Below are 27,107 nucleotides of genomic sequence, written 5' to 3'. Positions count from 1 at the left end.
GTCATAGTAGTCCAAACTGACTAAGACAGACACTTAACTTAAAATTACTGAATAACTCTTGATAAAACTCAGTATCTTTATTGCAATAATGAATTTTTTCTTTCTGAGGAACATTAGCCGTGAGTTAACTGCTGCCAATCCTTCTGTTTTTGCTGAGGAAGACTGGCCCTGAGCTAACATCCATGCCCATCTTCCTCCACTTTATATGATGGATGCCTACCACAGCATGGCGTGCCAAGCAGTGACATGTCCGCACCCCGATCTGAACTGGTGAACACTAGGCCGCCGAAGTGGAATGTGTGAACTTAACCGCTGTGCCACTGGGCTGGCCCCTGAAATAATGAATTTTCAGTTTCACATTAATGGATATGATGATGATGGATGATGTAATGTTTTGTTTTTATGAACCTTTTGTTTGCTAGGAAGGAATGGAGAAGTTATTTACGGTGTTTGGCCACGACTGCCCCAAGTTCATGAGGGGCAGGGCCTAATAGCAACTTGGATCATGAGATCAGCACACAAATGTCAGGACTCCAGACTGAACCAAACAGGGTTCTTTCTTGGAGTATACTTCCAAAGAGATTCCTTGTTAGAGAGGAGGCGGCAAAACTAGGCTCTAGGGTACAGAGCCAAGAATAGGAAATCAGGTAGCTTATCAGCGTTTCAAGCACAGAAAAATGTAGACCACACAGATATAGAGATTAATCATGGGAAAACGAAGATGGAGCAAGGTACAACACGAATGGAGGAAGCTCTGGAGGAAGTCGTAATACCACCTGTACACTACAGCATCCTTTCACAGGTAACCCTGGTCAAACCCACAGAGGAGATAGTGAAATCTCAAAGGGATCCAAGGGTTCAGACAAGGTTAGATTTGGGAAAGACCCAGAAAGTCCACAGAAGGATAATTGTGCAACAGCAGATTATTAAATACAACTATGAAACATGGAGGAATTTGGATGCTGCTCTATATCTGATAAAATAGAAAAGATTTTTATTTTGTAAATATTTGGGCACAGTTGCAGGTAGATTTAAGTTACAGCTCTATGGTGCTCAAAGTTGCTGTTACACCTGTCATTCTAAGCCTTTGCAATTGAATGACACTTTAAAGACAAAAAGAAAAACATTTTTGGCAAAAGGGTGAAGGTGGGACCAGGAGTAGAAAATTCATCCTTGAATGATGATTAAGTGAAACAATAGCCACATCTTTCCAAGAAAACAAAATGAAGACTCCCCCAAGTCCCATATCGTTCAGTGTATTTTCTCGAGGAGGCCATTAACGCAGGGCTAAATCAAAGTGAGCCGTGTGTATGATATTCCCCCAGTGTCATCGTAATCTCAGTATGGTATTATAAATCAATGAAGCAACATGCTCATATAAACAGTGTAAAACCACAGTATAAACTTGTGTACTACGTGTGATATGGACACTATCTCTTTAGAACCTAAGCTGATTTTCAAGGGATCTCTAGTAGAGTCATGACATCCATTTCTTGCCTCATGTAATCACTGATTAGTCCTCTTGCAACATCTACCCACCCCCTTTTTGTTCTGTACTTCACCCTAAACACCTACCCAGTCTTGGTAGAATGTTCTTTGGCTTAATTCCAACCTTTTCCATGATGTGAAACTCCAGGCAACCTTTCACGTCAGTGACTTCTGCTTAGGTATAAAAGTTCTTTAAAGTCTACAAAAAATTGTGGAATGCATGACCACATGAAATGTTTACCCATTACCATTTCATTTCAAAATGGCCAACTGAATTAGAAATAGAATTGTGATTATACTTTTAGCACTACTCTGAATATGGGCATATCTATAATCTCCTTCAAAGGTAATTGTACCTGAAACTTTTAGTATAATTATCCTCCCTACTTATCATTCTTAACGGCCCTCATATACACTTGCTTTATATTATTTGACTTTTAGTTATTTCACTTTCATTATTTTTTAAGAAATTGTTTGCTTTGTACATTCATTCAAATGTACTGTTGAGTTCTTTACATGTCAAGTATGACACCAACTTATTCCAGCCACTTAGTATCTCTTTGGAAGCAGATAGGGGTTAAGCTGGTAAGTAAATTAATAAAGAATTTTTTTAAATAGAAAAACATTTTTAGAAGTGTTGTGGGTTGAATTGTGCCTCCTTCCATTCAAATGTTAAAGTCTTAACCCCCAGTGCCTCAAAATGTGACCTAATTTGGAGATAGGATCTTGGCCAGAGATGGTCAAGTTAAAATGAGATCTTTAGGATGGGCTTTAATCCAGCATGATTGGTATCCTCATGAAACAGGGAAATCTGGACACAGAGATACACAGAGAGGGAAGACAATGTGAAAAGACATCAAGAGAAGACAGACATCTATAAGCTAAGGAGAAAGACCTGCGACAAATCTTTCCCTCACAGCCTCAGAAGGAACCAACTCTGCCAACGCCTTGATTTTGGACTTCTAGACTCCAGAACTGTGAAATAATAAATTTCTGTCATTTAAGTCACCAGTCTGTGCCACTGTGTTACAGCAGCAAAGTAATACAAGTACATACATCTATGGTGTATTGGAACAAGCACCAAATAAAACAGTAGCTCTGAACCTGGGGTGATTTTCCTTTCCAAACATTTGGTACTATCTAAAACATTTTTGGTTGCCGCAACTTGGTGGGAGCGTGCTACCGGAATTTAGTGGGTAAAGGCCAAGGATGCCGCTAAATATTCTTCAATGCACAGGACAGCCCCCTCAAGACAAGAATTATCTGGCCCAAGATGTCATAGTGTTGAAGTTGAGAAACCCTGGAATAAAATGTCAGAAGGCCAGGCCTGTCTTTGTCACTTACTATGATTTAGTCAAGTCAGAGGCTTAAATAATTATGAATTTTAGTGTTAACATCTGTAGAAAGGAAAGACCTCACAATACAGATGAAAGGAATAAATAAGATAACGTATACGGTGGTGTACAAAGAGGAAGGAACGTGTAAGCTAATGGGTGAAGTCATGACTCCTTTCACCGAGGGCCAGTGTTGTTAGGTGACAGAGGACGAGGCATGGGAAAGGAAAGGGTTCTGAACACAGGAAGGGAGATGGACAGTCACATTATTCCATCACAAACCCAAATTGTTGAAGGAAGGTGCTTATGTCCATAAAAAATAACTTCACTTATGAGCTTGATTTCATGTAATTTTGCCTCCTATTCCACTAAAGCTAGTCTTTATGATACCTTTGGGAAAAACAGAAAGATTTTAACCCCACCCTGGGAAGACACAGCTCTGCAGCTGTAGAGCTCAGGCAAAGTAAAATAGCAGCCCCTCCTCCATGATGGGCACTAAGCTTTCCAGGGCTAAGCTGCACGAGCTGTATTTCAGCCCCAAATGCCCCCTTGACTAGGTACTCTTATGAACAGCTTTCCCAATTTCACAGCCGTTTATAGTGGCCTGACCAGGGCGGTGAGTGTGTACGTCACTGTTTTCAGATTAACATGTAGCATCAATCACACTAACGCATTCCCCCTGAGAATACACATCCACCTGCGGCTCTAGAAAAGGCAGAGGTAATAACTACAACTGAGCCTCAGGGAAGGCTGAGAGAGCTGGCTAGCTGCAGAGAAAGGCCTGAAACAAAGGCCAAGGGGGATGCCCAACAAGAACACATCCTCAGTCACAGGAGCTGAGAGGACGCAAGTCAAAAGATTGGGATTTAGAGGCATAGAACCTTGCAGAAGTGTTGACCCAGTCGAAAGAGATCCGTGTTTCTAATATTCCCAGCAGTACTTGGAGAAGGGAAATGTCCTAGGAGGCTCGGCATCCTGTGACACCATCTGAGGAGCTCATTAATTTCATTCAACCGATTATTTATTGAGTATGATAGTTAATTTTATGTCAACGTGGCTGGGCCACAGTGCCCAGATATTTAGTCAAACACTCTGGATGTTTCTATGACCATGTTTTTTGGGGATGAGATTAACATTTAAATTGGTGGACTTTGAGGAAAGCAGATTATCCTCTATAATGTGGGTGGCCTCAACCAATTAATTGAAGGCCTTAGCAGAACAAAGACTGACCTCCCCAAGCAATGAGGAATTCTGTCAGCTGACTGCCTTTGGACTCCAACTGCAACTCTTCTCTGACTCTCCAGCCTGTTGGCCTACCCCATCAGATTTTGGACCAGCCAGGCCTCCACAATCACGGTGAGCCAATTCCTTAAAATAAATCTCTCTCTGTATATCTACACGTTCTGATTGTTCTGTTTCTCTGTAGAACTCTAATACATTAAGTAGGTGCTTAATGTTGGGGTTTTTTTTTATTTTTTTAGGATGTATGTCATGTTTTGAATTCTGTATACATTACATCATGTTCACCACCCGAACACTAATTATAGTGCATCCCCTCACATGTGAGCCTAATCACCCCTTTTGCCCTCCCCCCTCCCCCCTTCCCCAAAGGTAACCACCAGTCCAATCTCCAATGCTATGTGTTTTGGGTTTTTTTTTTGTCGTTTTTCTCTTCTACTTATGAGTGAGATCATATAGTATTTGACTTTCTCCCTCTGACTTATTTCACTCAGCATAATACCCTCAAGGTCCATCCAGGTTGTCACACATGGCCAGATTTTGTCATTTCTTATGGCTGAGTAGTAGTCCATCATGTATAAATACCACATCTTCTTTATCCATTCGTCCCTTGATGGGCACCTAGGTTGCTTCCATGTCTTGGCTATTGTGTATAATGCCGCATTGAACATAGGGGTGCAAGTATCTTTATGTCTTTGTGTTTTCAAGTTCTTTGGATAAATACCCAGCAGTGAAATAGCTGGATCATATGGGAGATCTATCTTTAATTTTCTGAGGATACTCCAAACTGCTTTCCATAGTGGCTGCACCAGTTTGCACTGCCACCAGCAGTGAACAAGGGTTCCCTTCTCTCCACACCCTCTCCAACATTTGTCATTTCCTGTCTTGTTAATTAGAGTGAGGTGATACCTCATTGTAGTTTTGATTTGCATTTCCCTGATAGCTAATGATGTTGAGCATCTTTTCATATGCCTGTTGGCCATCTGTCTATCTTCTTTGGAGAAATCTCTGTTCAGATCTTTTGCCCATTTTCTAATTGGATTGTTGGTTTTTTTGTTGTTGAGCTGTATGAGTTCTTTGTATATTTTGGATATTAACCCCTTATCTGCTATATGGTTTGCAAATATCTTCTCTCAATTGTTAAGTTGTCTTTTCGTTTTGTTGACGGTTTCCTTTGCTGTGCAGATTTTCAGTTTGATGTAGTCCCATTTGTTCATTTTTTCTTTTGCTTCCCTTGCCCGGTCAGACATGGGACTTGAAAATATGCTGCTCAGACCAATGTCATAGAGTGTACTGCCTATGTTTTCTTCTAGAAGACTCATAGTTTCGGGTCTTACATTCAAGTCTTTAATGCATTTTGAGTTGATTTTTGTGCATGGTGTAAGGGAATGGTCTACTTTCATTCTTTTGCATGTGGCTGTCCAGTTTTCCCAACACCATTTATTGAAGAGACTCTCCTTTCTCCATCGTATGCTCTTGGCTCCCTTGTTGAATATTAGCTGTCCATAAACGTGTGGGTTTACTTCTGGGCTCTCAATTTCGTTCCATTGATCTGTGTGTCTGTTTTTGTGCCAGTACCATGCTGTTTTGGTTACTATGGCTTTGTAGTATATTTTAAAATCAGGGAGTGTGATATCTCCAGCTTTGTTCTTTATTCTCAGGAATCCTTTGGCTATTCTGGGTCTTTTGTTGTTCCATATAAATTTTAGGATTCTTTGTTCTACTTCTATGAAAAATGTTGTTGGAACTTTGATAGGGATTGCGTTGAATCTATAGATTGCTTTAGGAAGTATGGACATTTTAACGATGCTAATTCTTCCAATGCAAGAGCACAGAATATCTTTCCATTTCTTTGTGTCTTCTTCGATTTCTTTCAAGAATGTTTTATAGTTTTCGGTGTACAGATCTTTCACCTCTTTGGTTTATTCCTAGGTATGCTTAATGTATTTTTGATGCTAACAAGAAGCCGGGAAATACATGAGGTACTTAACATGGGTTATTTCATTTGAGACTCATACTATCTTGAGGGGGATACTGCTACTTTTCAAAATTTACAAATGAGGAAACAGAGGCACAGAATGGTTAAGTAGCTTGTCCAAATCACTGAACTGGAGATTCTGCCATTCTGACATCATAATGTGCAACCTTAGCTACTGTGCTGTAGTAACCAAAGCCAAACCCCAAGCTATGTTCAGGGACAAAATGGTAAGGCTGATATGGCACCTGGCTTCAGCAGGTATTAGATGTAAATGGAATAAACCTAGCACTGTAGTGAGTGCCCCAGAAAAGTTTGTTCGACTCCCATAAATAAGCATAAAATATTAGGCCACCAAGTTAAATGGCAATCAAATTCTGATGAAGTAAATGCAATAAACTGCTATATTAGATATATTATTCCAGCGTCAAAAAAGGCAGAGCAGTAATGGCCAACGAAGGCAACAGTGGCCCTATTCCCACAGTCTAGTCATGAGTAGCATGGAGCGGGTGCAAAATTTTAAAGGGGCATTACGTTGCATATAAAAGTGGCTGTACTTTGTGCCTGGAAATTACTGAACCTTAGGAAAGAATGATGCTCACATAGTATAATTTTAGTCTCTAGGGAGAAAAGTGAGCTGGATTTGTTTTTTAAATTTTTTTCTCTTGTATATTTCAAGGTTTATAACTCCCAGAGAGATTCATGTGCATCTCTGCTTGAATGCAAGCTCATTATGTTCAGAACAAAAACTGGAGCAATGTGTCCTGCAGGTGCGATGTTTTTTCAAGCAAAACCATTAGTCCACCAGGAGTTGCCCATTAAACGTGTGTCTTTTTTACAACCAGCTGGATCACTTCCTATTACTCATAACGGGGTTATTTACAAATGAGACGCTGAACATATAATGTCATCTATCTCAGCCAAGGTACTTTCTGTTCTATTAAGAATATATAAGAGTAAGCAACTGAAAGGAAACACATTTCCTGCCTGTTAACAAGATGCTGGTGAAGAGCCTGAGGCAAAGCCCAGGGCCCTTAAACTAGCTGGTCATTAACTGCTAGAAAATGCCCAAAGAGAGGTCACCACTGGTGATGTAGGAGAGAGCCGTGGATCTAGGGGGATTACCACCTTCTGCATAATGGGGAGGCTGAGACTCAAGATGACACGTGGAGCAATCCAAGGAACCTCCTCTTTTAGTTTTCATCCAAAAATCAGTTCCATCATCCTACAGCTTTTTTATAGAAGGAAAATCATGACGTCTTACTTTTCCCTCCTTGTTTTTTCATTTGTTTGCCTTTCAAAGCTTTTACTTTTTCTTCAATGTAATGGCAAACTCCTCATGTAGGATCGGATTACAAATCTGGACCAAACGTTAGGAATTTTAATAAAAGAACTTATAATGAAAGTCTGCTCTGCTCTATGCTTCATTTTGGTTATAAATTACCTACAGTACTGTTTTATTTTGTTTTGATCAATGATCAAAATGAAACCAAACTTCCACAAAATACCTAGCCTGAGCTAATCTTAAAGCACTGGTAAATTGACTCCCTAGAAATATTCATAACATGCCATTCCTACTTGATTAAAGATTTTAGAAAATCAATTTGGGTTTGAAACAGCCTTATGCCTGGAGCTGCTGATGTAATCTACTGCTTTTGGCTTTGGTTTCCAAAATGTCAGCAGATGGAGGACAGAAAAGAAGTACAATGGTCTGCAGAGGTCCAGGAAAAAGAAACCAGAAGGGTCTCCTACTGTTGCATGTTCCAAGTTCATTCCCCGTTCCCCCCACCCACCCAGACTCCCTAGTATTATTTCTGTGATACTTCTTGCATCCTATATTCTATGGGCTTTTTCTCCACATGTTGTTTCGGCTTCGTTTCTCCTTGCCCAACAACACACAGGGCTTTGCAGTTCTTCAGAAACCCCAGAAATTATCACTTAACACCAAAAATAGTTGGGGGCAATGCAGACAGTTCCCTAAGGTTAAGTTGAGCAAAACTAGGTGGGTTTTACATCATTTAACTAATAGAACCCAATTTCTTCACTCAACATGACTCTTCACCAAGATATCCCTGCTTTTGCTATCTACAGGTGTATATTTTTATGCTCTTTCCAGATCCAGTGCTCAGTCTTTCCAAGATTGTCACAAGCAATTAAGCATTGCCCCAAACTTGCATGAAAACCTAGTGTTAGCAGTGACTACCCCTGAAGAAGACAGTTTAGTAACCTTCTGTTATTATTTAATCATCCACTTGGTGCAAGCTGCTCATCAAAATACTCCTTCCAGTCACATACGGACTCTCACCGTCAGGAATCTGGTAAATGAAATGTTCTGTATCTTTATCACGTATGCATTTTCAAGCGCGTGAACCCCACCAACATGGGCAATGTTTTGACTCACTTTTGTGAGGTAATTGCTCATGTAAAGCATTTAACAGAGAGGCAGAGGAGGTGACTTTGTCAGAACATCCCTTCTGAATTCAATATTGAATACATCTTCTTGCTATGACAGGCTTACTGCTATTATAAAAGAGAATTTCAGGAAATGCGTTAGAGCTGCCACTGTCAGTGGGAGGTTTTCCAGGTTGGGGAAGTTCATTAGGGACCATCACTCTGGTCCCAAACTTTTGGTGGGGTAGGAGATGGGGATATCATTCCTCACTCTGAGTTTAAGAAATGGATGAAAGGAGGAAGCAGAAGAGCTATGTTTTACTTAGAATTTCCCTCTGGGAAGGATTTAAAAAATAGTATTTTTCCCTTCATCATCTCATCAAATTTCACATCCTTCTCAGGTTCAAACATCTTCATTTTTCTAGCTTTCTGGCAATGTCAGTAAAGCAAAGGCAGTTATTGCTATAAATGGTCATTGACTGTTTTTATGTTTTATGAGAGTTAGGAATTTGACCTTGGAAACAAATACTTAAAGTAACAGTTTTATGACACTTTGCCATCAGTGCCTCAATGTTAGCTAACCATTCAAGGGCGGAGGGTTTTGAGTGACCAGTTTACGATAGCGGGAAATTTCACCAAAATTGAGAAGAATTGGGTTTTCCCAAATTGTTATGGGTTTCTTGGCATGCTGATTCACACTATAAGGTAATGCAAACCTAGTCTATTCAAATGCTCCAAAAAGCTAAATGAGGCCTGTTATTCTTCTTTAATTCTATTCTTAAATAAAGAGGAGAATAGAGTTGTTTCACGCCGCTCCATCAAGAATTACATATTCAAAACATAAAGCACATCATTGGCAACTAAAGGGACTCTGTATTTACAAGATATTCTAAAGTCATTAAATTTTTAGTTCTTGTTTATGTTTGCAATTGGGAAATATTAGACCTTCCAATTTGCAGGTAGAAAAACACTTTAATAAGGCAAGTGATTATAAAAAAGGTCAAGTTCCTCAGTCATAGAGGATTTTCCTTTTACTGCTGTTTCCTAATTCTACCCTCATGTAACTCGGTTTCCATAGCAAGACTGATCCTCAGTTTACCACACGTCTCTAATCCTTTTAGAAATGAGTTGGATTTGGAAATAAATATTTTACATGTATAATGGAGGTAAATTTCTCAATCTAAAAATCAAATCTTTCGGACAGCTGACATGAATTTATCAATCACTATAACTGCTCCAGGGCTATTACAATTAGTTCATTTCTTGTTATTACACGTCAGTAAACACTTTTCCTTCAGATTCCTACTAGTTCTTGTCATTTACTTAGGCATCTATCTAGAGCTTTGTCTCATGTCATCCTAAGACTTCTTCTGTGCAATGACTTTAGAAAATAACTCCAAAACTTCTCTCTGAGGGAGTTGAGTGAGGAAGAAGCCACAGCTTGATTGCCTTAAAATACCAACCTAATTTCACCCAAATTATCCAAATTAAAAATATATATTTTACTGAGTTCCAAGATTTTTCATAATCATGAATGGGTAGCCCCAATCTTAATAAGCTGTTTGTGTTCTTAATAAAAGAAACTTTAGTTAACTCATCATGACATGCCTTCTGTGTACCTTTCTGTAAGTTATGGCCTGGCCACAAAATTAAGCTAGATTCTTGTGGAGTCTAGTGACTTGACTTGCACACACACAAGATAGCAAGACTGAAGACAGTCACTTAAAAATTATGTAAGTGAGGGGCTGGCCTCGTGGCCTAGTGGTTAAGTTCAGTATGCTCCACTTTGGTGACCCAGGCTCAGTTCCTAGGTGCAGACCTACACCCCTCATCAGTGGCCATGCTGTGGCGGTGACCCACATAGAAAATAGAGGAAGATTGGCACACATGTTAGCTCAGAGGGAATCTTCCTCAAGCAAAAAGAGGAAGATGGGTGGCAGATGTTATCTCAGGCTGAAACTTCCTCAGCAAGAAAAAAAAAATTATGTAAGTGGGACAGACTTATAGGGAAAAAGAATATCTTACAGAAAATCTTATCACTAGATGTGTACAATGTTTTAAGAAATGGAAATACAGTTATAAAAAATATGCACAGTACAATTCTCACATGTTATATAGTTATTATAAATATATATAAGTATATAATGATACATGTGTATTGTATAGCTTTAGATCTAGAATTTATTCACAAAAATCATCAGAAATTCTCTCCGTGTGGTAAGATTATGAACCTTTTAAGTTTCTTTCTTCATACTTTTCTTTAGTCTTCAAATTTTTCTATAATGAACAGGCATTAACTATATAATCAGGACAAATACCTTAAAAATAGAGAAATAGATGTACAACCATAAATAATAATCAACCATAAAATTCTAAGATTAGAAGTGCTTTGTCTTTAAATTCTTTAGAAAAAAATCCCAAGTTAAAAAAACTTACTAGGAGAATAATATTACACCTTCAAGACTGTGAAAATAATTTACAGACCAGGTAAATGAGTAACTTTCCTTTTCCTACTGCAAGTGAATTACATGCTAGACTGTGTATTAGATACACACAATCATTAAGGACAAAACAAAGAAAAGGTAGAGAATTTTTAGACCTAGAGGGTTAACAGTAGTATTTTCATCATTTCTTCTCTTTGACTGTATTATGACTACTTGCAGTTTGCTTAGGCACATTTAAGTAGATTCATAATTATGAATTAATGAAACTAAAGGAAGGTAACTGTCACAAAATGGACAGGTGGCTTTAAAAGATTCTTGCAAAGAAACTGCAGATTACAACTAATATTAATCATCCAAGCTCAAGAAAATAATTAAGTGGCAGAACTGACATCTCCCACTCCTTATACCAGATCTTCATTAACCACATTACACTTTATAGGCAATAACGGCCTGATAATTCAAAATAATCAAGAAGAGTATTTAGAAGATGTGCGTGTATATACATATTTGCTAATAAATTAATCTCAGTGCATTCCATACCTTAAGATGTTAATGGTAGTTTAAAGCCATCACATTAGCAACTTATAAAAAATGAACATCCAAGATATAAAAATGGAACATGACAATTTTAAGAAGTGTTTAAGTCATGTCATATGCAGTACAGTATTTTATCAAATTTTTCTATTAAACCTTATGGTAAGTGTTTAAAAGTCTCCTGAGGTTCTTTCGCTACATTGTGAAAACCAAGTGCCATGTACCAATGAGGAAATTCTCCTTCCTACCACAGTAAACTGGACTGCAATGATGCACTGAAAACAGAGACACAACCTAAAACTATTTCTTTTTCAGCAAATACTGCTGGGAGGTAGAAGATATTGCCAAAGACTAGAGGAACAAGTCACAAATCACCCATTGTGGAAGATTTGTTCTTTTGGATGAAACTATGCATTATGGTCTGTCTCAGCTAATGGTATTTGCTACGTCCTGTTTCAGTAATGAAATATACAAAGAACTACTCTTTGGTGCGAGTCACCAAAGATAGTTGCCCGTGATTGGATTCGAGAAGGGCGTCTGCATCAAGAACTCAGAGATAGGCCTGGTTGTGAAACTCATTCACTACACCATTCAGAGCAAGCTGTTACAGCAAAGAATTGAAACCTGAAGGAAATAAAGTGAATAAGCTGCTCAAGATGTCAATCAGTGCTCCTATTGCACAACTTCAATCACATATAATATAGTATGTATGATATATACCTTAGAGCTGGGCAACAGAGGGGCCCCTGCTTTAGGTTGTAGCCCCAGCTTCACGTCACCAAAGGGGACTTTTTAAAACACCCAGGAAAATTTACAATATTGAATGGCATGGGGAGTGAACATACATAAATCTTTTGAAGCATCTAGAGACTCACTGGCTCTCTCTCACAACAAAGTACTTAAAAGATTACCAATTAAAGGACGAGTTGTATATTTTTGTTTTACAAAAGACACGAGTGTCAACTTTGCTGACCTTTAATCTGTTGAAAAGCAGTCATCAGCATTATTACCCTGAAAATGTTTATGGAAAAAAAATAAACATACTTCTCCTGTACTTTTAAACTAAAGATGATATTTTAACAATGTCACAAAATACCTGTTTTTCAGAAATTCGTGCTATGGGAAAGAGCATTTTGGAAATTGATGTTTAAAAATATTTCCATTTTTATAAGATTTCTGTCATTGAAAATGATACAAATAAGCCACTCAGAAAAACTTTCACATTTGCACAACTGAAAAACTTGAAAATGGGCCTTTCTGATCTGTTTTATGCGGTTCCAAATAAAGAATCTCAAAAGAGTACTAATCTACTAGTTAAAAATATTACAAAGTAGCACCTACTGGATTTAATATTAGGAAAAATGGACATTTATTACTGTATTTCCAACAAATGCTTTGGAAAATTCAAAAAGAGATTGAAAATATGTTAATTGGTAAAATATGGTAATTTAGATCCACGTTTGCAAAACAAGTTTTTCAGTTGTTATAGCCTTAAAATCTAGTATCAAAGTAAACTTCACCTAGAACCAGAGCTTAACTTGCTGTATCCTGGAGTGCTAAGTGGAGATTTTAAAAAAAGAAAATGCATGTTCAGTTACATTGCTCTAGTTTTAGTAAATTTGTGGGTACAATAGTATTTTAAAGTTTTAAGAAAATATTTTTAAGCTTAATGTTCAGTTCAGCTTTTTTGCATCTTTTGAAATTTCTCTTTAATGTATGTTTTACATTATTTAATTATATTAGTTTAATAGCATGGATAAATAATGTATGAGTATATACGTATATGTACATATCTATTGAGAGTTTGCTATAAAAACTTACCTATTAGGATATATAATTTTTAAAATGTAGTTGACGGGTCTACATGATAGATGTGTTCAAAACAAGTTTTACACATTTTAAATGCAGTTAGAGAACATTTAAAGGAAAGTTCTATTTCATACTATAAGTGAGCACATCTAAATTAATGTATTTGTTATATGGATTAGATCACAAGGTAAGGAGATATTTTCCCAGGAAAAATATTGTTCCTTCTAATTGTCTCGTGCCTGTTTGATGTAAATTGGTTTTGCTGCTGTACAGGTTGCCGGGACCTCCCTGGTCTCATGGTGCACTCCAGAGCACCAGGAAAGCAGTATGCATTCCAGAAAGAGATCATTTCCCAAAATGAGATAGTGATCTCAGGAGAGAACAAGACCTTTATTTTCTCCAGCCTTGTGATAGTTCATGCTTCTGTTTAAATACCAACACTCTGTAAAAATCACAGCCATTTATCTTATAATTCAAGAATTCTCCACAGTTGCCACATAGCAGTTTTATTACAGAAAAAAAATGGGAAGTAAATTTCTTTACTATTCCCAAATCAGATAGTGGAATTCACATCTTTCTCCTTGTCTTAGTTATTTGTCTGAGACTTCCTGGTAAATGCTCTGTACTTCATGAGAGAATCATATCAGGTACACAAAGTGATCATTTAACTTGGGAATGGGGAAATCACTTGTTTTCCATTTGTTTTGCTAACAGCTATAAATATATTTTAAAGTCACAGTCAACCATCAACAAGATCAATCACATCAGTTTCAAAGGATTAAAAACTCATTCTATCTATATACTTAAATGACAGTATAATGATGTTTATTCCCTCTGTAAGAATAGATGTTTTTTAAATTAATAAGATAAAACCCTTTTCTGACAGTAAATACAATACATACTCACTGTAAAAAAAAATTAAATATGGAAGAATAAAAGAAAATAATGTGAGATGATGTGAATTCTCATATAAAATGGGTGGAAGGGTAAACCAATAGCCACTTGGGAAAACACTTTGGCATTTTCTAGTAAAAGGAATATGTATTCCTGTGACCTAATTCCATTTCCAGGTATATGTCCTGGAGAAACCCTTATACACTGAGCCCCAGGAAATACATACAACAGTGTTCTTAGGAACATCACTCATAACAGTTCTAAACTGCCAACAGACAAAATGTCCCTTGAAAGTAGAAAACATTGTTGAAAGCCCACATATGGAATATCTGGAGCAAGGAAAACAAGTGAACTACAGTACTCTTTCACATTATGTGAAATACTGTATAGAAATGTGAGCAAATAAACTACTGCTACATGCTACAGGAAATGCGGTATAGAAATAGAGATAATTGAAAGCTACGTGCTTCATGGAATACTATACAGTATTGAAAAATAAACTCCAGCTGCATGCTATATTTATGTGGAATGCTATATTTGTTCACATATATCAATGTCACAAACAATGTTGAGAAAAAAAAAGGAAGTCACAGAAAAATAAGTATTCTAATTTATGAATTCAAACCAAAAGAACAAAACTGAACTATATATGTTTTAAAGATATGTACATGGAGTCTAAAACATGGGAATGGTTATCCCAAATCAGGATAATGGTTATCTCTTGTCTTAGTTTAGGCTTCTATAACAAAAACACCATAGACTGGTGGCTTGCACAACAAATATTTACTTCTTGCAGTTCTAGAAGCTGAGAAATCCTAGACCAAGATGCCAACAGACATCACTTCTGGTGAAAGCCTGCTTCCTGGCTTGTAGACAACCACCTTCTCCCTGTACCTTCACATGGCCAGGAGAGATCATCTCTATCCTGTCCCTTCTTCTAAGGGCACTAATTCCATTCACAGGGTTCCACCCTCATGACCTAATTACTTCCCAACGTCCCCACCTCCAAATATCATCACACCGGGGATTAGTCTTCAATGTATGAATTTGAGGAAGACAAATATTCAGTCCATAGCATCTCTAGACAGAAGGGAGAGGAATGTGACTAGTGAAGGGCACAAAAAGGTGGTTTTTAACTCAATAATTGAGGTATTGATAGAGTTGTGCTTAATATATTTCTACCATGGTAATAGCAGCATTCACCTCTGTTATTAGAACACCTACTCAAAACAGACATAAATGAGAAAGAATACAAGATTTTCTAAGTCTTGATAACGTGTCATTTGGAAGACATTTAGAAAACTAAGTTTATATCAGTTAGAGTTTGTATTCATCTGTACATGACAGAAAATATAACTAACAGTGGCTCATCATATACAACAAGAAACCTTGGGTTAGCAGTAAGGACTGGCACAGAGGCTCCAAGCCATCATCAAGGACAAGGCTCCTTGTTTCTTCCTGCTCTGCTGTCCTCTGCAAGGCTTTTATCTTCAAGATAGCATACAGCTGCTACTTTGCCAGGCATCACGTCCAAAATCTAGGCAGCAAAATGATGAAAAAAAACAGCAGTCGAGTCTGTTTCAACTGATGCCTGGCATTGCAGCAGTCATCTTGCAACCATGACGACACAAGTCGCACACTGAAGACAGTGGAGGAGGAAGACACAAGATGAGATACTTGCATCCTCCTCCTTTGGAGGGAGGTGTTTAGAAAGGGGTATGAAAGGGAAACTTTATATGAAAATAAAATATCTTGGTTCTTTATGAGAGTGTTAGGACAAAGATGGAAATAATTATTTGGTTATAAGGAAACTAGGACCAGTAATTATTTTTCTCACTTTAATTTCCAGCTTTGTTTCTTCAGGTAGTGGGTGGACTTATACTTCCCTATAACCATTGAGAAGGCAGCATGCAGCTGAAAGGGTAAATCAAGTCACAGTTTCTTTTGATGTGATCTCTTTCTCTCTCTCTTATTTTATAAGCATTCTTATGCATTCTGGTTCCACAAACAATTAGATTATGAGGGAAAATTCAGCTTGAGTAGACAAAATTGGCAAAGTAGAAATCCAGAATCCCTGGCTGTAACATCAGAACCCCACCCTTGTTCCCAACAAGCCCGTCATTCTATCCAGTTCCTAAACATGATTAATATCCTCTGAACCTAGATGTGTCATCAATATAATGGTCTTCCAGACTTCTCCTGAATCTTACTTTAGAAAACAGAACTTCAGATGCACTAATTCCTCTTGAAGGAACATGTGTTTTAATTTCCACTTACCACATCTCCTCCAGGATACAAAGTACTTACAGTGGAAATGTACAGAACTCTTGAAATACCTGCGGTGAATACCTCAGAATTATCTGCACTCTCTCATTTCATAAAGCCTTAAAGGTATTATGACATGGTAAGACAAACAAGGGCTATGGAGACAAACTGGTTTTAAGTTCTAATGCTATTATTTACCAATTACATAAATGCCTGAATCTTCTGATGCCTCATCTGTTAAATCAGGACAATAAAACCTATTTCATAGGGTGATTATGAGGATTATATGAAAAAAAAGTGTCTTGTGCTTCTTGAAATTCCTCCGAGTACTTTGGTCTGAGCCAGGGAAAATCATGGTGCAGCCTCCTGGAACATAAATCGTATTCCAAGAATGAGGAGTGAGGAAAGTTAAAGTAATTTGCCTCATAAATAATGTAAAACATTGATTAGATATTAAAACAAGCACATATCATAGAGTTCAAAATCCGCATGAACTTCTAAGCTAAAACAGAAAACTTCAAAGAAATTTGACTTTCAGCCAGCTGCCACAAATTTCATGCTGCTCTCTCACGAGGTATACTTTGGTGACAATTTTTTGAAGCAATGTATGTTTGCCTTGCGCATTGCCAGGCACATAATAGATGCTCAATAGTAGGAAAGATAAAATTTCCTTATCTAGGTAAAATTCCTTTTTTAGTGGAAATTCCTCCTGAACTTAGCATTGAACACCACACCAACTATAATACATCCACAGGGATGAGTGAATAAACGATAATGCAACAGAGAACAAAGCATAACACATATGTGACGGAATCAATAACTCCTTGAACCCAGTAAGCTAGAGAAGGAAGGTCGTTGGGGGGGGATTAAGAATTTTGGGGAGAGTTGATAGCCTGAGGTAAAGCCAGGGGCTATTTGTCCCATACAGTCATTAGCTTTCTGAAATAGCTACTCATGACCTCCTTACCAAAATGATGTACGCATATGTTGGTGATAGCAGAGCGACAGATAGCCTTGCCAATAAACTCTTAACATGGCAACTTGGTGCTTAAAGAGTAGGAGAAGCATACACATCTCTTTCTATCCTTTTCACCCTCTTCACAGATATAACAAATAACCTTAGATTAGTCTTGCAGTTTTAGAAGTAGCTGTAGAAATCATAATGCTTTCAAACTGAGGATTGGAACTCATTAGAAGGTAATAAAAAATTTAGCTGGGTCAACTCATAATTTTTTATTAAATATAATAAAGTATTTCAATAAAATAGAATAGAATAGAAGAAAAATACCAGAGAGCTTTATATTTAGTGAGAGTAAATATTATTTCTAGAAACTTTTGTTTCAATTATCTGTGACCTGGTTCTGTATATGTGTGTACCAGGCTGGTCCCCATGTAAAATGAATTTTGCAGGTGGGTTGCAGTCAAAAAACCTTGAAAGCCCCTGATGGAAAGTACTCTTTGATATTATAGATAATGAAACTGAAGCACAAAGTTTACAGCCTTTACACGGCAGATCATGAATTTCTGTTAACGTTAGGCCTTGAGGTAGCACTCAGGTCTCCTGATTCACTCCAAATTTATTTTTCTGTCTCTGCCAATTTTTCCTGCATTGCCAACTGATCAAAAGGCTTGAAAATATTTCTTGTTCTTTAATAAATATTTTAGTGATATTTAAATAAGCACTCAAAATTTTTATGTTGAAGTACTTACATTTGTAAAAATATGAGAGAATATGTTTGTCCTCAAAGCCTTGGTCCCTTCCCTAAAAAAATTGTGATAGGCAGCCTCTGAGATGGCCCAAAAGGATCCCTACCTCCTTGTATTCATGCCCTTATAAAATCTCCTCCCCTTGAGGATGGGCTGAACCAAGTGACTCACTTCTTATGAACGGAATGCAACAAAAGTGATTTGAGATGTTACTTCCAAGATTAGATTCAAAGAGACTGTAACTTCCATCTTGTTCTTTCTTTCGCTCACTCTGATGAATGAAGAAAAGTGAGATCACAGTATAAGAGACTATAATGTGAATATGGGATTGAAAATTATAAATTACTAAAAGCAATATTTTCGATTTTTCAAAAATTTATAGGTAGGTGTTGACAAAGATATGGAGAATTGGAAACCTTCATACATAGCTGATAAGAATGGAAAAAGAGCCAGCCACTGTGGAAAAGAGTTTGGAGTTTCCTGAAAGAGTTTAACGTAGAATTTCCATTTGATCCTAGCAGTTCCACTCCTGGGTGTAAACCCAAGAGAATTAAAAACACATGTCCACACAAATGCTTACACAGAAATGTCCAAAGCAGCATTATTCATAATAGTTAAAAAATAGAAACAACCCAAGTACCCATCAGTGGATAAAAGTATAAACAAAATGTGGTATATCCATACAATGGATTATTCAGCCATAAAAAGGAATGAAGTATTGATAGATTCTACAACATGGGAAAATCTTGAAAACACTCTGTTAAGTGAAAGAAGCCAGTACAAGAGGCCACATATTGTATGATTCAATGTATATGAAGTGTCCTAAATAGGCAAATTCAGAGAGACAGAAAATAGATTACTGGTTGTCAGGGCTGGAGGGGGCAGGGAATGTGGCATGACTGCTTCAGGGGTATGGGGCTTCCTTTTGGGGTGATGAAAACATTCTGGAATTAGTGGTGATGGTTGCACAACATTGAATATACTAAAAACCACTGAATTGAACACTTTAAAATAGGTAAAAATGTGAATTTGATGTTATTTGAGTTTTCTCTGAAATTTTTCTTAAAAGACAATTAAAGATGATGGGATGCTGTAAGGGATAAGGGAATGAAACAGCACTGAAGGAAAGGACTCTACTATTTGTTCCTCTCCTGCAAAGGGGCTGCCCTGTTGGCTGGAGCAGTCACCAATCTAGTAAGTGAGGACCAGCAGTGCCATACAATCTGATTTTATGGAGACTAACCCATCATACTACCACAACAGTGACTGCTCCCAAACAGTGATATATCCTTTAATCTATCCTCATTAAAGAGCAAACCCACTTCTTCCCTAAATCATCTAAACAGTTTTTCAGCTTTAGAGTACATTAAGGCCAGAGACTTATTTTCTCATTTCTTTCCATGTAAAATTTTATAGAGGTCAAAGATTTTATTCTTTTCAAATTATTCCTCAATGGGATTTTTTACATAACTGACTAGATAGGAAATACCTTGAAGCACTTGAGGAAAAATTAAAAGGCTGTCATTAGGTCATAAAAGCAGTAAAGAAAATTCCTTTGAATGGGATCATTTAATCAGCATCCTAGATAGAAGAAAATCTGAGGTTTAAAGGATGGGTCGTTTGGATATTTTTCAGGAAGGAGTACTCTGAAGCTAAAAAGGAATGTATTGAGTCTTCACAAACTTTATTACTTTAGTATACAGATTATAATCTCCCATGTCTCGTTCTGGATTCCTTCCTGTCTCTCAAACCCCATATCTATACTATCTCTGAGTCTGAGACTGTTTCTCTTGTTATAATTATAATGGCAATTCTTCTCTCTAGTCTAATTTCTCAGTCTAAATACTCACCATTTCCTGCCTAGATTTTTTGCATAATTCCTCACTGGCTCTTGATCTCAAGTCTGTCCACTAGGGTCATCTTGCTCTAATCCTTACTCAGAAGCCAAGAGTGATTTTTCTAAATCATAGGTATGATAGTCATTTCAAATATTCTTTTTTTCACTACAGGCAGTGATGTCCTGCTGGGCCAATAAGACAATTTAGTGAATCTTGGTCAAAATTTTTTCAATGAAGTATAGAAAAGCCTAGAAGATAGAAAAAGAAAAGGGAAGGGGAACAAAGGAAGAAGAAAAATGAAAGACAATACTTTATTAATGGAGAAGACCTGGTCCAGAAAACTTGTTTTAACTACAGTTAAACAATTGTTTAATTACAGTTTGTTTAGAATTTCTTACCGTCAGGGTTAGAAAAGTTTGAAATCGACTGAACAAGGTGAAAACCAAGTTTTAGCTTGATTTACAAACCATATTTCATCTGACTCTTGCCTGCCTTCCCAGCCTTTTCTTTTGCCCCTCCAGCCAGGTTTTTTTACCCCTGTGCCTTTGATGTACTCTAAGAACATCTTCCCCTACCTTATCTGGCAAATGTCTGCTTACCCCTTAAGAGGTAATTCAAACATTTTCTCCGTAGGGAGCTGCTCAACTTCCAGACAGGAAGCTACACTTCCTATTCCAAGCTGCCATCAACCCTGTTGTAAGATCCTTTATCACATTATAATCATTTGCTGATATGCTTGCTCTGCCAAGGCTTCTAAAAGGCAGAATTCTGAGCAAGCACATTATCTGACTTGTACTAAGTGATGGATAAATGAATATAAAATGAATAGAGGTTAAATATTCTTCATATGTTTACATACCATTATACTGCCTCTTGATTAAATTATTCCTTCAGAACCCTTGCCACTTAGGCTATAAGAATTAGCAATTGCTTGGGAGCATTATTATCCATCACCGATTATTTATTAAACAAGTTGCTGCAGCTTCTCACCCTATGGCTTACTCCAGAGAGTTTAGCATCAGCATAGAAAACACTCAGCAATGGTTCTGTATCCAGGTGCCCGTGTTCAAAACCCAGCTCCACAACTTCCTAGCTGTGACTTCAGGCAAATTACACAGCAGCTTTCTGCTTCAGGCACCTCATCTGGTGATAATAATAGCAAGGTTTAAATTATTTAATACCTATAAAGAACATAGAACTGTCCCCAGCATATAGTAAGAGGTCAATAAATATTAGCTATAGTTATTGCCCAAGTGAGAAGCAGAAAATCGATGCCTATAATACAGAGCTTCTGTGCTAATGACTTTCAATTTATTTGAAAAGCACTATTTAATTTATCTGAAAATCCTATTTGTTCTCTCTGTCCTCAGCAACTTGATACATATGGTATTCTTTCCTACTCGTAGTCACGTGGGCCTCTAATATCTCAGATTCAGCTACTCTGGATGTTAACTCCCTCTTCGAGTTGCCTCCCAGGTTGTGTATCATAGAGTCTACATTTTAAGTCAAATCAGATCAAACATAGCTCTCAAATATTGAGGGAAAAAATCTAGCTGTTTCATGTCATAAGATAACAAACAGACCCAAAGTTCTCTTTCTTGGGTAAAGATTATACCTCTTCATTTCAAGACTGAAATACGTTGATGACCAAACTGTCATAACATTTGCAGGTGTTAATCGTGTTCGATTCCTTAACCTGGGTGATGGTTTATATAGGTGTGTCTTTTTGCAAGAATTCATTGCTCTGAGCCCTTATGACCTGTGAATGTTACACTTCACTAAAAATATATTTTAAAAAATTTACCCCAAGTGATTAATGCCCTATTAACGTTTGTCTTATATGTCAGAGTTGTTCTGCCTGTGCCACAGTATTTCCACTGAGAGAGCTTACTTCAATCCTCTCCCCAAGAACACTTTCCTTTGATTAGCCAACCACGATAACTATCCACTCAATTCCCCAAACCAAAACCACCGAGTAAAAATTGATTCCCTGTCTCCTTTGTCACCATGAATACCCAATCAATCATCGTCTCATTAATTCTACTTCTAAAACATCTCTCGATGCCCATAAAATGCCTTGTCATTTCCAAGGTCAGTACCCTAACCCTGGCTCTCTGCATTTCTCATTTCAATTACTGCAAATGCCTATTGACTTAATCCCTGGCTCATGGGTGTCTCCATTCTCCACCACGCTGCCAGAGTGTCCTTTCTGTGAATTATACTTGATCATGCAGTTTATATACTTAAATGCAACTGACGTTTTCCCATTACCTACAAAGTAAAGTGCAAACCTCTTAAGAGGGTATATTCAAGTCTTCACAAAATTACTCCATCCTACATTTTCAAAGTCACCCCAACCATCATCCACTCCTTATCCACCGTAGGTTCCTGTTACATGCATATTTCTCACCATTTCCCAAGACTCCAATGTAAGTCCACACCTTTGTGCATTCCGTTTCTCCACCTTTCCACTTACCAAATTCCTGCTCATCCTTCAAGTTTCAGTTTAAATGTCGTTCCTTCCTCTTACCCGCCCAGCATTTCCAAAGAGCATAATTAACCTTTCAAGCATCCTCACTAGGCTAATACTCCCTTCACACCTTTAGTATAGCATTATCATGCAATATTGTAGTTAATTGTTTACATATTCATTTACGAAAAAAAGGATTTTGATCACCACTTATGTGCCAGGGTGTCTGCTGGTTCCTTGGAATTCCATTATAAGCAGGATAGGTAAGAAGTATGTCTTATTTTGGCTTCTAGACTAAGCTGCTTGAAGTTAGAGAACATATCTTATCCTTCTTTGTGTCCTCAGGTTTGATTAGAGCCTAGCATCTAATTAGTAAATTTTCAATCGAATGTATGCTCTCTCAGGAATAGAGACTTGTACCATCAGTACTTATAATAGAATCTGGCACATAATATTTTTTTAATTAATGCAAGCATTAATAAATATTTAATAACTCAACCAATTAATTTTATTTTCTATCCCAGTGTCAGTGCCCTAATCCAAATCCTGGATTATTTTCTAAATATCAAATAGTCCTTTGCTAAATGAACCTAGTTTTCAATAATTCTCTGCCATTGAATTGAATCAGTGTGTTCTAAGAAAACTAAAATAAAGACTTGAAATATTTCTGAATGACATAAATCTTCTAGAATTGAAAACTGCTTTGCTGAGTTACCTAAGTTTATGATAGTAAATAATCCTTGATGACCAGACTTTGGAATGGGAGCCCCAGCCTTTTCCTTCCCACAAGTGTCACTGATGTCCTGTGACTATAGGCTCAGACCCGTCTGGTTCTCAAACCAGTCCATGTTAGATGAACGCAATCTATCAGCAGCCTCTCCTAACCACCTGTGACCTAACATCACTTGGATGACATCTGGTTTCCTATTTGACCGCTGGGTCATTGATTCCACTTTCCTAGGCTGAGTACCCTGGCAACTCAGTTATCACCTGTGACTGAAAACCTGACTTGAAACATTGACCATCAGGCCTAAAACCCAACTCCTTTCTTACAAACGGAAGTTTACAGCTTAGGGACCAACACTGTAGCTGAATCAGTTTACCTCAACATCCCATCCTGCTTAGTCCCAATTCCTATCCTATCTCTATCAGTTTATATTTCAAAGATCTATCAGGCTGTATGATTAAAATAAGTAACACACTAAATTAGTCTAGTATGGTCTAACCACAGCCACTACTACTCACTTCCTTCCCAACGAAACTGTGATATTGTTCAGAAATTAGATACCCATGTGCTTTATGGAATCCTTCTCAAACCACAAAGTAAGTGAATATTAATTACTCCTAGATATTTATAGTAATTCTATTTCCACTGGCAGCAAGCTTGCATGTGACACATCTGTCTCCAATAAGACATAAAAGAATCTGTTGGAAGCTTCAAGGAAAGGACCCCTTCAAGGATACAAACCAGGGACCAGTGGCTCCCTAACTTTGGAAGTTGTCATAGATGATACAATGCTTAAGGCTGCAACAGTCATCTTGCCACCATGAACAAAAATCAGAATTTCTGAGGTTCTGAGCTGGAGTCTCACTGAATTAGCCCAATCTGTAACCCCCTACCCTCCATTCTTTTTGTATTTTCCCTCTTGTTTAAGTCAATTTTAGGTGCATATTCTGTATTTACAGGTAAACACATCCTAAACCTCGAATTCAAGTTCCAATAGAGGCCTGAGAGTGACCAGGATGGATCCAAAGTTTCTTTCGAAAGCTACCAACACATGAGGTAAATACATGAACTCATAAAACAAGACGGAGAATGTGTATTCAAGGCAGGGGAGGCAGGAGGTGAGTAGATAAACAGGAAAATGCGAACCACCATGAGGACTTCTGCTCTGGACAAGATGATGTGACCCATTTCTCCCTGCTCCTCTCCACACAGTGCAACTATAAAACCTAGAAATAACGCAAAAGGAAACCAAAAGAAATGTCTGAAATCTGGCAAGTAGAACTCAAATTGGTCTAGGACCCCACGATTGGAGGAACAACGCAGCAGTCAGGGGTGTAATTTCCCCTTCCCAACAGAAGAAGGCCACCCAGACTGGGGACTTCTGACCCCCATTCTAGCATCAGAAGGCAGCCCAGGAAGGCTCATTCTTCTCCTGGACCCGTTGGAAGCACCATGGAAAACACAAGGCAAGCCCACATCAAGGATCCAGCGGAGCCTTTCTAACAATTAGTGGCCAGGGCAATAAGTTGGTTGAATCTCCAGGGAAGTCTAATGAATGGAGGAATAAAAGCCAGTCTCCAAAAGGAACATACTGTATGGTTCTATTTATATACAGGCATACCTCATTTTATTGTGCTTTTCTTTACTGTGCTTTGCAGATATTGCTTTTTTATTTGTTTTACAAATTGAATGTTTGTGGCAACCCTGCATCGAGCAAGTCTCTTGGCACCATTTTTTCCAATAGCATTTGATTACTTCATGTCTCTGTCACATTTCAGTAATTCTCACAATATTTCAAACTTTTTCATTATTATTACACTTGTTGTCATGATCTGTGGTCAGTGATAGTGATCTTTGATGTTACTGCTGTAATTGTTTTGGGGCGCCATGAATCACACCCATATAAGACAAACTTAACCAATAAATCAATAAATGTTCTGACTGCTCCACTGACTGGCTATTCCCCTGTCTCTCTCCCTCTCCTCAAGCCTCCCTATTCTCTGAGACAAAATAATATTGAAACCAGGTCAGTTAATAACCCTACAGTGGCCTATAAGTCTTCAAGTCAAAGAAAGAGTTGCACATCTCTCACTTTAAATCAAAAGCTAGAAATGATTAAGCTTAGTGAGGAAGGCATGCTGAAAGCCAAGATAGGTGTCTTGTATCAAACAACCAAGTTGTGAATACAAAGGAAAAGTTCTTGAGCAAATTAAAAGTGCTACTCCAGGGCCATCCCAGTGGCCTGGTGGTTAAGTTTGGCATGACCCACTTTGGTGGCTCAGGTTTGCTTCCTGGGCATGGACTACACCACTTGTCTTTCAGTGGCCATGCTGTGCAGTGGCAAACATACAAAAAAAAAAAAAAAAACAAAGAGGAAGATTAGCAGCAGATGTTAGCTCAAGGTGAATCTTCCTGAGCAAAAAAAAAAAAAAAAAAGTGCCACTCCAGTGAATACAGAAATGATCAGAAAGTGAAACAGCCTTATTGCTGATATGGAGAAAGTTTTAGTTGTCTGGATAGAAGATCAAACCAGCCACAACATTCCTTGAAGCCAAAGCCTAACCCAGAGCAAGACCCTAACTCTCTTCAATTCTATGAAGGCTGAGAGAGGTGAGGAAGTTGAAGAAAAATTTGAAGATAGCAGAGGCTGGTTCATAAGGTTTAAGAAAAGAAGCCATCTCCATAACATAAAAGTACAAGATGAAGGAATAAGTGCTGATGTAGAAGCTGCGGCAAGTTATCCAGAAGCTCTAGCTAAGATCATTAATGAAGTGGGCTACACTAAACAATAGATTTTCAGTGTAGTTGAAACACCCTTATATTGGAAGAAGATGCCATTTAGGGCCTTCATAGCTAAAGAGAAGTCAATGCCTGGCTTCAAACCTTCAAAGGATAGGCTGACTCTTTTGTTAGGGGCTAATGCAGCTGGTGACTCTAAGTTGAAGCCAATGCTTATGGTTCCGAAAATCCCAGGGCCCTTAATAATGATGTTGAACCTACTCTGCCTGGAGTCTATAAACAGAACAACAAAGCCTAGATGACAGCACATCTGTTTACAACATGGTTTACTGAATATTTTATGCCTAATGTTGAGATCTACTGCTCAGCAAAAAAGATTCCTTTTAAAATATTGCTGCTCGTTGACAATGCACCCAGTCACCCAAGAGCTCTGATGAGATGTGCAAGATTAATGTTGTTTTCATGCCTACCAGTACAACATCCATTCTGCAGTCCATGTATCAAGGAGTAATTTTGACTTTCAAGTCTTATTTAAGAAATTCATTTCACAAGGCTATAGCTGCCGTAGATACTGATTCCTCTGACGGATCTGGGCACAGTAAATTGAAAACCTCCTGAAAAGAATTCACCATTCTAGATGCCATTTTGAATATTCATGATTCATGGGAAGAGGTCAAAATATCAACATTAACAGAAGTTTGGAAGAAGTTGATTCCAACCCTCATGGATGACTTTGAGGGATTCATGACTTCAGTAGAGAAGTAACTGCAGATGTGGTGGAAAATTGCAAGAAGACTAGAATTAGAAGTGGATCCTGAAGATGTGACTGAATTGCTGCCATCTCATAGAACTTCAACAGATGAGGACTTGTTTCTTATAGATGAGCAAAGACAGTGGTTTGAGATGGAATCTCCTCCTGGTGAAGATGCTGTGAAGAATGCTGAAATGACAAACAAAGGATTTGGCATATGACGTACGCTTAGTTGGTAAGGCAGTGGCAGGGTTTGAGAAGACTGACTTCAATTTCAAAAACTTCTATTGTGGGTAAAGTGCTATCAGACAGCATCGCATGCTACAGAGAAATTGCTCGTGAAAAGAAGACTTAATCAATGTGGCAAACGCCATTGTTGTCTTATTTTTTAAAATTGCCACAGCCACCCTAACCTTCAGCAACCACCACCCTGATCAGTCAGCAGCCATTAACATGAAGGCAAGACCCTCCACCAGCAAAAAGATTACAACGCACTGAAGGC

General features: G+C 37.9%; 1 pseudogene; it reads left to right on the top strand.

Annotated features, from left to right (window-relative positions):
- Positions 1–721: 721 nt before the first annotated feature.
- LOC124241196 (tigger transposable element-derived protein 1-like) lies at positions 722–27,107 on the top strand (annotated as a pseudogene).

This window comes from Equus quagga, chromosome 6 (genome assembly GCF_021613505.1).
Source record: "Equus quagga isolate Etosha38 chromosome 6, UCLA_HA_Equagga_1.0, whole genome shotgun sequence".
Classification (NCBI taxonomy): Eukaryota; Metazoa; Chordata; class Mammalia; order Perissodactyla; family Equidae; genus Equus; species Equus quagga.
Note: the sequence above shows the minus strand (reverse complement) of the source record. Positions and strands in the feature narration are given on the sequence as shown.